This window comes from Rhineura floridana, chromosome 6 (assembly GCF_030035675.1).
Source record: "Rhineura floridana isolate rRhiFlo1 chromosome 6, rRhiFlo1.hap2, whole genome shotgun sequence".
NCBI lineage: Eukaryota > Metazoa > Chordata > Lepidosauria > Squamata > Rhineuridae > Rhineura > Rhineura floridana.
The window spans coordinates 149,937,992-149,952,226 of record NC_084485.1 but is presented as its reverse complement, the minus strand read 5'-3'; the positions used below and the strand labels follow the sequence as shown (position 1 = coordinate 149,952,226).

Here is a 14,235-nt window from a genome sequence, read left to right as displayed (position 1 = left end):
TCCCCTCCATGTGAGCAGGAGCTTGTGGAGCGGACAGCTACAGACAACTGCACACAACATGCAATTATTTGAAGGAAGTGGTACAATATCGGGGTGGGGTTAACCTGCAAAGTGACTTTTATTTAATATGTATTATGAGCAGATAGATTCATGAAAACTTCCTGTGGTTTATCAGGAAACCTCCAAATTAGGAAATAAAAGAAAATTGGGCTGGAAAAGTTAGACCTCTTTTCTTTAGCATCTTCAAAAGGTTCTTGGATGCGCAAAGAGCTAAACACATTGAGCAAACGTTGCTTTTTCTGTCCATGATCTTAGGGCGTTTCCTCACCTGTGGTGTTAAAAGTACCTTTTGCATTTCCTGCATCTGTAATTTGAACAAACACCTGCTGTCTTTCACCTCTTCCCCTGAACTCGCATGAGCTGAGATACTTATTTTTGGGTGCTTGGTAACATTGCCACCATGAGGCTTGCTCATTTCACTCCATTAGAGGCCCCAACTAATAATTAACACATACCTTATTAGAATGTAAGAATAGTAATTAATCCATCTGCTTGCCACAGTGAGCAGTGTGCAAGGTATCTATTTAAAATGTGATTCACTTTTCCAGTCCCCAGCGTGTCTGCAAACTTTGGTGCATGACTTCAGACAGGGCCCAAATACATGATTTATGTACAATGCCAATTAAGTAAACCTAATTGAAGTCGGCATCTCTTGGTACTTGCTTAGTAGCGACAAAGTATTTGGAAAGACCGTTCACAGGAAAGGGAGGACAGGGTAAGAATTTACATGCAGGCCTCCTCTCATTCTTCATATTGCTCTATGACACTCATCTTCAAACTGGGGAATCCTGTAAAGACAGATGAATGACTGCATAGCAGAACTATTAGTTACAACATGTCTTGCAATAGCTCATTAAATCTAACATGAATTGATGTGTGTGTGTGTGTGTGAGAGAGAGAGAGAGAGGAAGGAGTCCCTTGGTGTATTAGGGGTAGGTTTCGCATCAGTAGCACTGTCAGGTTTGAGGGGGCCTGAGCAAGATGCTTGGGGGGCCCACCAACACATTGCTTTCTCCCTCCCCTGTGTGCTCTAACCGTTTTACCATCCAATGGGGAAGGGAACAAAGAGGACACTTCCCCCCATAAAACAAAAGAAAGTTCATTGTCTACTACCCCATAGGATTGTGGGGGGGGAAAGGACAGGGCCCCCTTTCTTTCTTTTGTTTTGATGGTGGTGGATGTTGGGGAGAAAAGGGGGCCTGTTCTTTCCTTTCCTGCCATTCAACAGTAAGCAGGGGAGGCAGGGGAAGAGAGAACTGCTCTACTTTTCTTTCTTCCTCCACCCCCCAAAAAAGGAAAAAGGTCCCAAGTTCAAAGCCCAGCATCTCCAGGTAGAGTTGGGAATCTCCCCTATTTGGAGACAAGCTGCTTGTCCGAGTAGAGATTACTGAGCTAGATAGACCAATAGTCTGACTCAAGATAAGGCAGCTTCCTATGTTCTCCCTGCCCCCCTCCTTAGCAGGAAGTGGAGAAGGGACCTTTTCCTTTCTCTGACCTTCCTTTAATGTTTCTTACAGAGATATTGGCACACTGGCTCCAGCAAGCCAAGCAGAGGGCTCATCCATACATCTTTATAATCTGTAATGTCAGCCTCTTATTATACAGCCATAAGAGTGGCTGTATACTATAGCCAGCATGGATTTTTCCCATTCCGCAATGTTACATTGAAAATACCCCCCATGCCATTCTGATGCTTCCCATAAGCTCATTTCAAAACAAAACCTTACAAAACTTACAAGCCTGAACTCGGAAACGCTTGCTTAACAACCCTCTCAATTTTCATGGCGATACACAAAACTGTTAGAGAGAATAGAGAGTTCAAAATCTAAAGAGAGAGAGAGAAAAACCCAGACCCCTTTTGGCCTTTTTTCTGTCAGAGTTCTCATAATCTGTTGAAATTCATTAAAAATCAGCCATGTTCACAGAGGACCTGTAATCCTATTACTGACCTTGCCCCATACTCTGAATTTCATCTTCTACAGTTTAAAAGTTTAAAAAATGCCTGGCTGATTTTTAATTAATTTAATAAATGTTGCAATGAACTGAATGATAATGTCGGGCATGCTCAGTAAGAACAAACTGTCAGTGTTTTAAAAGCCAGACTCACAGCTGCTTGGCTTGCCTAATCAGGGGACCACACCCACACCAGACTTTGATTTCATGTGAGACAGTCATGGCTTCCCCCAAAGAATCCTGGGAAGTGTAGTGTGTGAAGGGTGCTGAGAGGAGACTCCTATTCCCCTGACAGAGGTCCAGTGGCCAGAATGGCTTAACAGTCAGCCACTTTGACTGAAGCTCTGTGAGGGGAACAGGGCATCTCCTAGCACAGCCTTTCCCAACTAGTGGGCACCAGATGTTGTTGGACCACAACTCCTATCAGCCTCAGCCAGCATTGCCAATGGTCAGGAAAGATGGGAATTGTGGTCCAACAACATCTGGTGGCCCACCAGTTGGGAAACGCTGTCCTAGCAACTCTCAGCACCCTTCACTAACTACACTTCCCAGGATTCTTTGGGAAAAGCCATGACTGTCTAAAGTGAAATAAAGGTCTGGTGTGGATGTGGCCAGGGACAACTTTGGTTTAAATTTGGTTGGGAGGCTACATGTGCCTGCTGTAGAATAAAAAGGTGGGAGAAACCCTGAAAAGTAATTATACTGTTCACAATGTTTTCCATTGGAAAGGGGCTTTCCCTCTGCCCAGTGCCAACCCATCCAATCTCCTCCCCTCCCTGCCCCTCCCCCAGGTTGGACTACGACCTGGTAGACCAGGATTGGAATCCCCAAACAGCCATGAAGCTCACTGGGTGACCTTGGGCCAGTCACAGCCTCTCAACCTCAGAGGAAGGCAATGGTAAAACCACCTCTGAATACCATTTACCATGAAAACCCTATGCATAGGGTCGCCATAAGTTGGGATCGACTTGAAGGCAATCCATTTCCATTTTCAAACATGATTGCACAGAAATAAATCCCATTGAACTCAAAAAGTATGCAACTGATCAAACCCACCCTCCCTTCTCCTCCCTCCTATCCCTTCTCCTCCCTCCCCCCACCCCCACTCCGTGGTCAGTTTTACCTATCTTAAGCATGATTGCACAGGAGTAAATACCATTGAACTCAATAAGCATGCAAATGATCAAACCTGCCTTCCCCTGTCCCTTCTTTTGCCCCTCCCCCTACAAATCCCTCCTTTCTCCTCCCCCTCCCCTCCTTCCTCTCCCCTCTCCCCTCCCTTTCTCCTTCCCTCTCCTCTCCCCTCCCCCTGCTGCTCTCCCATGGTCAGTTTTACCTATCCTAACCATGATTACATAGGAGTAAGTCCCATTGAAATAAATAAGCATGAAACTGATCAGACCTGCCTTCCCCCTCCTCTTCCTTCCTCCTCCCTTCCCCGCTCCCTTCTTCCTCCTCCCCTGCCCACTCCAGCCCTCCCTCCCTCTCCCCTATCCTAAGCATGATTGCATGGGAGTAAATCCCATTGAACTCAATAAACATGCAAATGATCAAACCTGTCCTCTCCTCCCCCTCCTTCCTGATCCCCTCCCCCTCCTCCCCTCTGCCCTTCCTCCCCTCCCCCTCCTTCCTGCTCCTATCCCCCTCCTCCCCTTTGCCCTTCCACCCCTCCCTATCCCCTTGGTCAGTGTCACCTATTGTAAGCATCATTGCAGGGGAGTAAATCCCACTGAACTCAATAAGCATGCAAATAATCAATCCATTCTTGGCAAGCTTGCACAGGATCCCATTTCTTACCTCCCAGATTAAAAAGCAGAGAAATTCACTAATAGGCAAAAAACCTTGCAGTTTAAGAATGTACCTATAGCCCACAGATATTTCTATCAAACTTTAAAAAGCTGGGAAATTAGGGAGCTATAGTGAATGCACCAGGGGAGCAGGAGACCTGACCTCCTCTCTGAGATACTGTACTGCCGTACAAATTTGTAAAAATGCAAACACAATTTGGGTTGGTCTTTCACAGTCCAGTCCACTTCCTGTGTAGCTTGGAAGAAAATGGTAACATGTGCCTCTGAGCATATGGTGAGTGGTGGCAACACCTGCAATCAGCCCAAATAATAGAAACAAGACATATGATGTGCTGATCTTGTTTTAGCAGGGAGGAAGCAACATTATTAAGACAGTTGACATGGTCAGATAGTCACTTTAAATATGTCTGATTTCCTTTGCAATTTTAGTGAAGTTTCCTATGGGAAATCATTTTCTTTTGCTTCTATTTCTATGAATATGTGAAGTACAGCAACACTTTGCAAAATTTACACTAAAAAAACTCCAAAAATAATTGTGGAATAATGGCACTGACTATTCTGTGGAATAGTCTCCAGTGGACATGAGGAGTGTCTCAGTTTACACAAGATAAAACAGTGGGAGGTGAAATATATTCTAGCAAAATTCTAGGTGTACTCTATGTTTTTAATTGACCTGCCCACCTTGCCTTAAATGAAGTGGTTTAAACATAGCAGGCTGAAAACATGCATCTTGGATAGGCTACATTTGTATTTTCCAACAGCTAGAGTCATTCCTGAAGTAGCAACATATTGTAATCAGTCTGATTTTACATCAAACTGCAGTTTCAGATTCCACTGTTAATACATGCAAAATAGAAACAACATAGCCTCCAATTTGAAACACAAAAGGCTGTCTTCACCATCATATGACACTGACCAATAAAAAGGCTTTGAAATTAATAAAAATAAATTTGACACAGGTTTCTAGGATGAATAATGAGAGAAATAAAATTTTCTAGTTTAGATTCTCTGTAGAAATAATAGTAACACAGGAATGAAGCAAAGTAAGAAGAACACTAGCAAATATACAAAAATGTAATTGTCCATCTTTGGAGATGGCAGGTATTGCCACCACTCACCATATGCTCAGAGGCACACGTTACCAAATTCTTCCAAGCTACACAGGAAGTGGATTGGACTGTAAAAGACCAACCCAAATTATGTTTGCATTTTGACAAATTTGTAGGGCAGTACAATATCACAGAGGGGAGGTCAGGTCTCCTGCTCCCCTGGTGCATTCACTATAGCTGCCCAATTTCCCTGCTTTTTAAAGTTTGATAGAAATATCTGCAGAGCTTGGAAAAGTTACTTTTTTTAAACTACAACTCCCATCAGCCCAATCCAGTGTCCATGCTGGCTTGGGCTGATGGGAGTTGTAGTTTACAAAAGTAACTTTTCCAAGCTCTGAATATCTGTGGGTTATAGGTACATTCTTAAACCGCAAGGTTTTTTGCCTCTTAGTGAATATCTCCATTAATTCACCCTCATCCATATGTTCTCCAATCACTGCTTTCCCATACTTTACCCCCCCCCGAGTTCCAATACCAAGTATACACTGAAAAAAGAGAAGCAGCTGTTACAAACAGTTGCTAAGGAGGGAGGCCAGTTGCTTTGACCCTTAGTTTCCTGTGTGGGTGGTTCTAACTCCACCTCCTTCCATGCCTCTTGCTTCTGTTGGGTTCCCATTGGCTCCCTCACTCCTCTCCCTTCTGATCTGAGCCAATCAGCAACACAAAAGGATGAGAAGGAGTGAGAGAGTTTGTAAACAAACAAGGGCATGCCTTCAAGTATGGACGAGGAAAGTTTGATTCAAATACTGTAGAAAGAAAGTACTGGACTACCACTGGGAAATTCCAATAAGGAAAATTTGGATTTTTAGTATGGTCTGGATGAGCCCTAAGTCTAGGAGAAGTTTTGAAGAATGGTTACAAAAGGAAAAGGTCCCTTTCCTGACACCTGCCTGGTTGGTCATTCCTTCATCTCCTCCCTCCACCTCCTCGCTGCTAGGTGATGGATGGGGCAGCAGCACCCCTGGTAATCTCTGCTGGTTGTTTTGTTTTTAAATGTTACAGCAGGGATGCTGCTGATGCTGTGGAGCTACTCTCCAAACAGCCATACCCGCCTTCTTCATTTCTCAGAGGGCCTCTGGGCTCATGTGGGAAATTTGGAGGGTGCAACACTCTGGAGGTTTGCTCCAACAGCTGTCTGCCTGCTGCAATTTTTTAAAAAAAAATGTTGTGGGGACTGCTGCCGTGGCCATGACAACGTTGGGGTTTTTTTGGCAGGGTGTCTGTGGATTCCTGGAACTGTCCCCCCAGGCCAGGCTTACCAGCAGCACTGTTGATTATTTATGGGAATGTGGGGTAAGGGGGTGCCTTTCTGTGGGGTTACATGTGAGCATCAGGCAGATGCCCTTATTTGTGTGGGGCTGCCCGTGAGTGTGATGTGAGGGGAGCTTGTGCATGCAGGCACTGCATCCGAGTATGGGTTCAAGGACTGCCTTTGTGAAATCCTTCTTGGGGAACAGAGGAAGCTGGCTTATCCTGACCCATTAGTAGGCCATTGGTCTATCTAGCTCAGTAATGTTTGTGCTGACTGGCAGTAGCTGTCCAGGGTCCCAGATGGGGGTCTCTCCCAGTCCTATCTAGAGATGTTGGAGATTGAACCTGGGACCTTTTGCATGCCAAGCATGTGCTCTGCCTCTGAGCTATGGCCCTTCTGTAGGTTGAGAAGGGGAAGCTTTGTGTTCAAGTAGCAGTGATGGAAGAAGCATCTAATTTTTTTGCTGTCCCATGGTGGAAGAAGTCGGGGCTGGGGCAAGTGGGAGCATCTCTGAGAGTGATGCTTTTTTGAGCACACCTATATTGGTGAGATACCCGCTGTCTCTGCTTATCCCCCCCCTTTGTTTAATAAAAGTGTCCCCAGAGTTTCTAAATCCTGACAACGTATTAAGGAAAATATATATTCTTGGAACAATTTAAATGGAACAAACTATATGCAGGCTGAGAGCCCCCTGTGTGAACCCTCTAGCAGGCAATTATAGTGCGCTTAATTGACATGCACAGCCTTCCAGTGTTGTACAGAAAAAATGCTGTTTCAAGACAGCTTGCATTATGAGAGTGAGGGGGTGGGGAACCAGAGTAGCAGTGTCCTAACTCAGACACTGTGGCAGCATCACGCTAGCCGTTTCCTCTGAAACTAGCAGTATTGGTTTTTACAGAGAATCTCGATGTTCCATTCCACTATTTCCCAGCTTTATCTTCCCATCTTTTTAAAATATACCTGGTTTGTGGCAGTTTTAAAATATAATTGTGGTGCCAGTCTGCCCAGTGTGGACTAGCACAGTGCAAAGGATGCACTTGCCAGAAGGAATGGTTTGTGAAGCAGTTGCTGATGCCCCTCCCTTCCGCATCACTTGTCCTGCATTGCACTGTTATTACTGCATCCAGGGCCAGCCTTACCATTAGACAGAGTGAAGCAGCTGCCTCTGGTGACATATCGTGAGGAGTGGTGAGGTGATGGAGGAAAGAGTTGTGCGTGCCGGGTGGCCTGCTCTGTGTTCCCTAAGCGGGCCTGCTGCCATTAGGTACAGTGGAGGATGCTGTCCTGTCACCATTGTTGAAGTACATAAGGACATAGGAAGCTGCCTTATACCGAGTCAGACCATTGGTCCATCTTGCTCAGTATTGTCTACACACTGAGTGGCAGCAGCTCTCCAGGGTTTCAGGCAGGGTTCTTTCCAAGCCTGACCTGGAGATGCCGGGGATTGCACTTGGGATCTTCTGCATGCAAGGCAGATGTTCTGCTACTGAGCTTCCCCAAAGTAAGGATCAATTTCCGATCTGGTTGGGCTTTTTGTTTAATACATGGAACAGGGATGGTGCCATCTGGTCCTTCACCTCAAAATGTCTTGGACCAGCCCTGACTATAATCCTGCAACAGAGAGCTTCGGCTATGGGGCGGTATACAAATGTAATAAATAATAATAATAATAACATGGTCCTTTCTCCCAGTAGCCAGGTTTTTTTATTTTCTTTTTCAATAATTTAATTCAGTTTTTGTGCTAATGTGTGGATGCACAAATAAAACAGAACATTCCCTGCCCCCATTAAAGCCCAATTGGACAAATAGAATCTGCTTTAAAATGAATGAGCAAAAGATGGGATCGCTCAGACTGCAATGAGGAAAGGGCTAATCAAAGCAGGCAGCCGAGGATAGCCGAAGCTGCTTTACAGCACACCGAATGAGGAGGCCTTTGTTAGGGATTATTAGGCTGCAATCCTAAACACGCTTTCTAGAATCAAATGGGGATTACTTCTGAGTAAAGATGCTTATGATCTTGCCCCTGGGGATGGGCATTGTGAGATTATTATGGAAGAATGTAATGCTATATTCAGGGGAAGCTGGTCAGTTAGGGTGATCACGGCACCACCCTGGAACATTACTTAAATCCTTCTGTTTTTAGTGGAAACTGCACTCTCCAACTTGCTCATCCAATAACAAACCATCCCTGAGGCCAGGATTCCAGCCCGTCTCCAGGGAACAAACAAAATGCAGTAGCACATAAAGCACAACATGTGATCATTTAGCATTTTGCTAGGGCGGCTGCTCCCTCTGAGCCGGCAGTTTCACCTCCGCTCCCTTATTTTGTCAATGTAGTCAACTGAGGCAGTAGAATTTACATAGAGGAGTAAAGTGCAGGTAGACTAGACTGAGACACAACGATGATTGGGCAAAGGCTGAAAAACCTACACTGGAGGGATTTAAGATGAGGAGAGCAACCCTATACATATCTACTCCAGAGTAATCCCATGGAGTCTAGTGGGTTTTATTCCCAGGTAAGCGAGTATAGGATTGGAGATAAAATTCTTGAATTGAATGTTGCTCCTTTGTTTCCTCTGTGTTGCATTTGGAGTGTAAGCTCCTCCAGGCAGAGACCTGTCTTCTTGTGCAATTCTATATGTGTCTACTCAGATGTAATCCCCACTGAATTCAGTGAGACTTAATCCCATGTAAGTGGATACAGAATTTGAATTTTCTTCGTATATTCTATAAAATTTTAAAATAAATAATAGGACACACTGCAATAATAACTCAAGCACTTTTAAAACCCATAGGTTTCAGTGAGAAAGACTGGTATGTGAGTAATTCTTCCATTAAAAATATGTGAGACTTCAAAATAGGGGTGGCTAACCTGAGCCTCTCCAGATGTTCCTGAACTACAACTCTAATCATTCCTGATCATTGGCCATCCTGGCTGGGGTCATGGGGTCAGCCACCTCCTTGGACACGCTTCTGTGATCTCCTTGGCCACACTGCAACACAAGATCTAGGGTCCACCAGCCATATTACGCACCATGAGAAACTACAGTTTTAATTCTGCAGCCAGAAGACTACAAAAAAGCAATGATTCAGCTGTGTGAAAGGGCCCTTGTGCAGAAAGGACCCCCCCCCTCTCTCTTTAAGCTTTCCAGGATAGACATTCAATAGATGTTGCTTTGCCATTCCTGACCTTAGGACTTTTCCAGAAAAAACAATGAAAGCACTTTTTCACATTTTCTGGCTTTGTATTTTAACTACATTGGTTAAAATGTGTGTCCAGTGGGGGTGACTGGGGAGGGGGCACAATACTTTTGCTGTTTTGTCCTTGTTGTAAATGTCACAATAAACTCTGGTAAATAATAAAAATTGTCTCCTAGTTTTTTTAAATATTTTATTTCCCCCCCCCAAAGAAATAATACAGATGAACCAAACAAAATGAAAACATAAATCTGACATATGATAGGCAAAACTAAACATTAAGACAGATCTTAATAGAATTTTTAAAAAATGTAATATTAATACGGTATTCAAATCTTTCCAAATGTATGTGTTGACATATGAAATGCTATCCTAAATAATTATTGTTTCTATATTGTATGTAAGAAACATAATCCATCTATCAAATGAGTCCATTTGTGTCCATCAATCAGATGCCAGAAATTCTGTTTTTGCACCAGCAACATTCTCACATGCACACAAGAAGTTCAAACACTTTTTTAGTGTCATGTGTCTACCCTTGTAGTTGGCTAGTTGTCTGCCATTCTGTACTTTCTATTGTAGCAAGCAAGACTCCAGGGCAAGGGTGGGACACCAGGCTCGGTGGCCTCAACTAGGCCTCTCTACCTAGCGTTAAATCTCTCCTCATGCCGCACACACCCCTCCGAAGGACACCTCACATGATACCCATCCAGTGCTGATGGCACTCTGTCTGCAACTACATGATGCAAATTGTTGTTCCAGCCATTTTTCTCCATTCCTGGCTCACTAGACATAGGAGGAGAGAACAGCAGCTGGAGCAAACAAATGCAGAAGGTTAAAGATGGGGGAGAACTCTGTGTTCTTCCCTCCAAACACTCCTTCTAATGTCATAGAAAAGACACTCTTTACCCAATCCCTGCTCATGTGCTGGAGTTGGGCAGATACCTGATTGATGGCCCCATCATAGCTTGTTTTGGCATAGTAGCCCTACTGCAGTTTTAATTGGCCAAGGGAAGTGAGGCCTTTGTTTTTACTTACCTATTTGGCATTCTCTCTGTTGTCCTGAACACAATGTTCATCTTCAAGACTGCGATATACAAATTAAAATTCGTTAGCACATCCAGGACGCTATTCTACATTTTTATTTTCAGAGATAAAAGGAGGTGCTGCTGTGAACCTTTTCCTGGCAGCAGCAGCAACAACAGTAACTTGCAAAGGCTGAAACTTCTGCACTGGGGTGGCAGACTCTTTTCTTGTATTGGAAGGCTTATTACGTTTGTCACTAATTGATGTTTGTCATTAATTGATATGTTTTAATTGATTGTTTTATTATAACTTTAAATATGATGATGATCATGTGATCAAACTGAGTTATTTTTATTGATATTTTTAAATGACTTAGTATATGATTGTACCTGATGTAGTAGTGACATGTATCTTTATTCTGTTGTGAGCTGCTTTGAGCGTATTTTTACGGAAAAGCAGCATATAAACTTAATAGTAATAATAATAGTAATGTTCCAACTTGTCCCTCTACTCCCATTTTCAGGAATGATATCAAACACACAGTAGTGTTGCAAACTTGTGATAATACAATAACGCTATTTCAACGACCGAATTGCTGACGTGAAACACTAATATGTCAGCATTGCAATAACACTTGGTATGTACATTCATGACATAAATTCTCTGTCTGAGCAGCAGCCCAGTCTGTGTTCCAGTTTTAAAAGAAGGACTTAAAGATGCAAAGACCCTGAAACATTGTGATTTTCTAGCTATTTTTATTTGTCTGTTATGGCTCAAGTCTTTAAGTGTGTGTTTGTTAAAGAAAGCATTTCTTTAAAAGAGAGACAAAAAACCCTGTGATGCAAACGATTTGGTGCCAAATTATATATTACATTGGACTTCCAGTGATTTGAACTCCAGTACTAACATCATTTTCTTCAAAAAGCAGATGGGGGATGAGATTAGGATAGGGGACATGGCATGGGACATTAACCCTCTCCTACATGCTGATTCCCCACTTTAAATCATATCCCAGCAACTTCTGGGAGAGGGTTGAATCAGGGAATCAGTGTGGCTGCAAAAATTAAACAAACACAAGAAACACCCTCCCACTCCTTAAGGCTCTGATCCCAGTAATTTCCCCCTAGTTGGTTTTTTTGGGGGGGGAGCTCTTGCAGCCAAACTAAGATAACATATTCAGGACTGGCTATGTAAATGTACTGCCTTCAAGTTGATTCTGACTTATGGTGACCCTATGAAAAGAGTTTTCATGAGGCTGAGAGGCAGTGACTGGCTCAAAGTCACCCAGTGAGCTTCATGGCTAATCCCCAAACCCTGGTCTCCCAGGTCGCAGTCCAACACCTTAACCACTACACCACACTTTCTTAACAAAGCACCACCACAGTATGGGGCGGGGGTTTAATCCTTTCTGCCCACAGCAATTGCCCACCAAAAATCACCATCTGAAGCTACTATTTGTCCCCTATTCCTGGTCCTAAGCATGCTATTTAAACATGCTATTACCATAACTTATGTGTAGTTGGTCCTCAGCCTCTAGTTAGGGTTTTATTTATTTTTATTTTTTCTGTAGAACCATTGCCCTCTAGTGTCAGATCCATGTTTTCTAAATAATTAGTAACAGATTGTTTTGCATGATAAATTGCTGTAATACTCTACCCCAAGAAGTCTGCTCTGCTCCCTCCCTGTTGGTTTTCCAGAGACTTCTGAAAATTATCTTGTTCCGGAGAGCCTTTGGGAGGGACTGAAGGTAGAGCCTGACGCTGATTTTATGCCTTCTACGTTAAATTTTACCTTTGTAGTCCCTTTAGTACCACCCCCTATATATATTTTAATTGTATTGTATGTATTTTAATTTATTTTAATGTTTTTGTGATTTTACTGTTTACAATTTTATTATGTACGTGTTTGATTTTATTTTTGTAAGCCGCCCTGAGTGCCCTATTATAGGGTAGAAGGGCGGGACAGAAATATTTTAAATAAATAAATAAATGTCACAAATTTGTTGTACAGAATCCAGCATCTTCCTCGAAAAAGGGGATCCCAATACTGGGGGGGGGTATTTTACCACGAAGAAAACTCACATCAGGCATAGGGCACCTGTAACTCTTGCATGTGCTACAGAGAATACAGCTGTATAAGTCAGAGGCTATATAGAGACCATATATTTAAAGCACATTTGCTTCCCCCAAAGAATCCTGAGAACTGTAGTTTGTTAAGGGTACTGGGTATTGTCACTCTTTGAAGAGTAAACTACAGTACACAGTCAGAATCAACCTACCAGGCAATGTCTGCAACATTACTAGCTCTCCTTACCCCACCTGTGCCATTTTATATTATAAAATTGTATTTTATGTGTACAGTGTTTGAGAAAGTAAGTGCTCAGGGACTCCTTTTAATAATAAAAGTAGTGAACAACAGCAAAGTTATATGCATTAATTTGTTCTTCTTGCTTTTTAAAGCATGTCCACTGAGATGTATATGTTGTGCAGTGATTTCCCACCCACCCCTTTTCTGTATGTGTCCTCAAGAACACTTTGCCCCTTTGGTTCTTTACTGAAAAGCTTCTTTTCTTGCAGCCCTAGAGATCATGCAGCTATGTACATAAGCCACTTTGAGCCCTTTGGAGGAGGAAAAGTAGACAGCACATAGAAACTATGGGGGCAGGCAGATGGAAGCTGTGAACACCCATTTACTTTGCATCTAGCATGCTTCCATCACTGTTTTGCAAAGCAGATGTCCACCCAACATTAGCCACAATCCATATCTATCTTGTATCTGTCCTGTTGTTTCTTATGAAATACTGCATTTTGATGTGGTTTTCCCCAAATCAGCTTCAATTCCCATTGATAAAAACAACAACCTTGCTGTGTTTTAAGCTGGTAATAAGCTAGAGGGCAAAAGAGTGGCATCTTTCATGTGATGGCTGAGATGTTTTTCTTCCTTCTAATTTCTAGACTTCTTCTCAGTCAAGATCCCTGAGATCTAAAAGCACTTTTATTTTACTTTTAGTGGCAACTAAATTGCCTGAAAAGGGCAACCCTATTCAAATCAAAAGATTTTATTAACACCTGAGAAACTAAACTCTGGTCCACAGATGCTTATACCATAATAAATCTATCAGCCTTTAACAAGTATGGTTGCTTTTACTTGTTCTGCTTGTTCCAATCTTACACATTATTATTTATTACATTTATATCCCACTTTTCCCCCAAGACGCTCAAGGTGGCATACATGGTTCTCCTCCTCCCCAATGTATCCTCACAATAACTTTGTGAGGCAGGTTAGGCTTGAGAGGTGACTGTGACTGGCCCAGGGTCACCCCGTGAGCTTCATAGCTCAGCAGATTCAAACCCTGGTCTCCCAGGTCTTAGCCACTTAGTTCTGAGTAAACATGTACAGGATTACACTATAAAGCTGCAATCCACTACTCACTTGAAATGGATTGCCTCCAAGTCGATCCCGACTTATGGCAAACCCTATAGGGTTTCCGTGGTAAGGGGTATTCAGAGGGGGTTTACCATTGCCTTCCTCTGAGGCTGAGAGGCAGTGACTGGCCCAAGGTCGCCCAGTGAGCTTCATGGCTGTGTGGGGATTCGAACCCTGGTCTCCCAGGTCGTAGTCCAACACTCTAACCACTATGCCACACTGGCTCTCTACCACTACTTACTTACCAGCGAATAAATCTGTTGAACTCAATGAGGCTTCCTAATGAGTAGGCGTGCATAGAATTGTATTGTTAATGTTACTGTTCCCCCTGGACTTCAGGGTACAATATCTCTGAATTCAAACACTTCCCATTCATCCCAGAAAACTGAGGAAGCCCTACCAG

At 43.1% G+C, this 14,235-nt stretch overlaps 1 long non-coding RNA gene across 1 annotated transcript; it reads right to left on the bottom strand.

Annotated features, from left to right (window-relative positions):
- Positions 1–775: 775 nt before the first annotated feature.
- LOC133386812 (uncharacterized) lies at positions 776–14,159 on the bottom strand. The gene is made up of 3 exons (XR_009763304.1): positions 14,078–14,159; positions 10,419–10,467; positions 776–848 (listed from the first exon to the last, which is right to left on the bottom strand). It is a non-coding gene; the product is annotated as an uncharacterized LOC133386812 (long non-coding RNA).
- Between the last annotated feature and the right edge of the window lie 76 nt (positions 14,160–14,235).